This window comes from Mastomys coucha, unplaced genomic scaffold, assembly GCF_008632895.1.
Source record: "Mastomys coucha isolate ucsf_1 unplaced genomic scaffold, UCSF_Mcou_1 pScaffold20, whole genome shotgun sequence".
Classification (NCBI taxonomy): domain Eukaryota; kingdom Metazoa; phylum Chordata; class Mammalia; order Rodentia; family Muridae; genus Mastomys; species Mastomys coucha.
This window is the reverse complement of record NW_022196903.1, coordinates 19672808-19675157: the sequence shown is the minus strand read 5'-3', so window position 1 is coordinate 19675157 and position 2350 is coordinate 19672808. Positions and strand designations below refer to the sequence as shown.

The following is a 2350-nucleotide window of genomic DNA, read 5'->3' as shown; positions in this document are numbered from 1 at the left end:
TACCTGTGTTCTCCTGTATTTCTTTGAGGGAGCTATTTATGTCTTTCTTAAGGTCCTGTATCATCATCCTGATAATTGATTTTAGATCTGAATCTTGCCTTCTGGTGTGATGGTGTGTCCAGGACTTGCTATGGTGGGAGAATTGGGTTCTGATGATGGAAAGTGACCTTGGTTTGTGTTGTTTATTTTCTTAAGCTTGCCCCCATCCCCGCCATCTGGTCAACTCTAGTGCTACCTGCCCTTGCTAAATCTGACTGGAGCCTGTTCTTCCCTTCCTGTGATCCTGGATGTGTCAGAACTCCTCAGAGTCAAGCTGTCTCTGTGATCCTGTGATTCTGGGATCCTGGGCTTGTTAGATCACCTGTTGAATGGAGCTTCCTCTGGGTGTTGTGGGACTGGCTGCAGAGCTTGCACCCAAGGTCTGCTCTGGACTCCATCCCAGACAGACCGGAAGGAACCCGAGTCACTGGGCTGATGGAGTTCCTGTGTGCCTGGTCCAGCTGGTACTCCCAGTGTTGGGACAGATGTTGGTTCCTGCTTACCTCTGATCCTGGGTGTGTCAGAGCACCTGGGAGTGGAGCTTCCTCTGGGTGTATTGGCTGCAGAGCTTGTGCCCAAGGTCTGCTCAGAACACTAACGGAGACAGACCTGCGAGCTGTTTAAGTCTTAAATCCCACATTCTGTCAGCAACCCGCAACAACAGCAACAGCAGCAGCAGCAACAACATAAGCAAGTTTACCTCATTTCCTCTACAGAGTGTGTGTTAGATATAGATGAAGGCAGAGATTTCCTTACTTCCAGTGTTAGGACCAGTGTCACGTACACAAAGGCTTTTGTGCCAGACAACATGATCAAAGATAGGGAAGAAGGAAAGGGTGTCAAGAAGGGGATGTGCCCTGAGTGAAGAGCTCATGGTCTTCTCAAGTAATGAAATACACAAAGGCTGAAAAGAAGCAAGACAAACCCCATTACTCCCAGCCCTCATCAGAATCTGGGTACTCAAGCTGACATACTTCAGCTGTCGGCAATCATGGGAATTCAGGTTAGTGAAATTATCTCTACTGCACCGCTGTTGACATCTGACGGGCCCCGCCGCACCCAGTGTTTCAGTGCAGACTTCCTGATGGTCTGGGTTTTGCAGTCTTTCTGTCCCTTCTTCCACGATGCTCCGTGAGCCACAGTTGCAGGAACTGTGATGTCAATGTATCTATCGGAACTGGACTCCCCATGATCCTTGATGTCTGCGTCATGTCTGGTTGTGGTTTTCTGTGACGGTCTCCATTTTATGTAAGAGGGGTTCTTGGATGAGGGTAGTAGATACTCTTATCTGCTGTTGCGGTTACTACCCACTGTATGAGGATCATTTTTTTAAAAAATTTATTTATTTTATGCATATGAGTACTCTGTAGCTGTCTTCAGACACACCAGAAGAGGGCATAGGATCCCATTAGTAATGGTTGTGGTTGCTGGGAATTGAACTCAGGACCTCTGGAAGAACAATCAGTGTTCTTAACCACTGAACCATCTCTCCAACCCAAAGATCAATCCTTAAATTGATGATTCAGTAGAGAAGATTCGTAGTCACGTTTTGTTTTAAATTTTATAATCATAGGACTAATGTTCTACTATAGCAGGAATCTATGAGGATAATGTTTCAAATCATATATGAGTTAGCCAGGATGTTGCCATCATTTCATCACGTTGATGGACATTTGTGAAAATATCAGAAAATACAAATTCTGCCTTGTTTATAGTGTTATGTAGTACAAATTGCTCACTTCTTGGAAACCTGTTTCCCTAACTCTGAATAGAATACACAATTTCAGTTAAATCTTATTCAATAAAGTGAAAAACACAGAATATAACATTTATTGAAATACATACGTTGAGTTCTTCTTCTGTAGTGACTAATCTTAACCTGTTTTATATATGACTATATAAGAATTGTATAGAGAAAATGAAAATAAATAGAAGATTCTTACATAGGAAATGTGTCAGCTTTTACACATTAGAATTATGAATGAAAAGATTTAGAATAATTGAACAAATTGTGGGTATTACTATTCAATATCTGTTTACATGATCAGTGTTTCTTGCCACTCTTCAATTTTTTTTTATTTTCTTTATTTACATGTAAATTTCTCCATTCCCAGTTTCCCCTCCAAAAAACAAAGAAACAAACAAAAACAACAAAAACAAACCCCTGTTTCCTCCCACTTCCCCATGCCTGCCACCCCCCTCCCACTTTCTGGCCCTGGCATTCCCCTACACTGGGGCACAGAACACAGGGCCGAGCTCCTCTCCTCCTATTGATGATTGAATTTGCAATCCTCTACTATACACATGCTGC

At 42.8% G+C, this 2350-nt stretch overlaps 1 protein-coding gene across 1 annotated transcript in view; it reads left to right on the top strand.

Annotated features, from left to right (window-relative positions):
* The window catches only part of Iqub (IQ motif and ubiquitin domain containing), a 66474-nt gene that overhangs the window by 16185 nt on the left and 47939 nt on the right, over positions 1-2350 (top strand). The window lies entirely within an intron of this gene.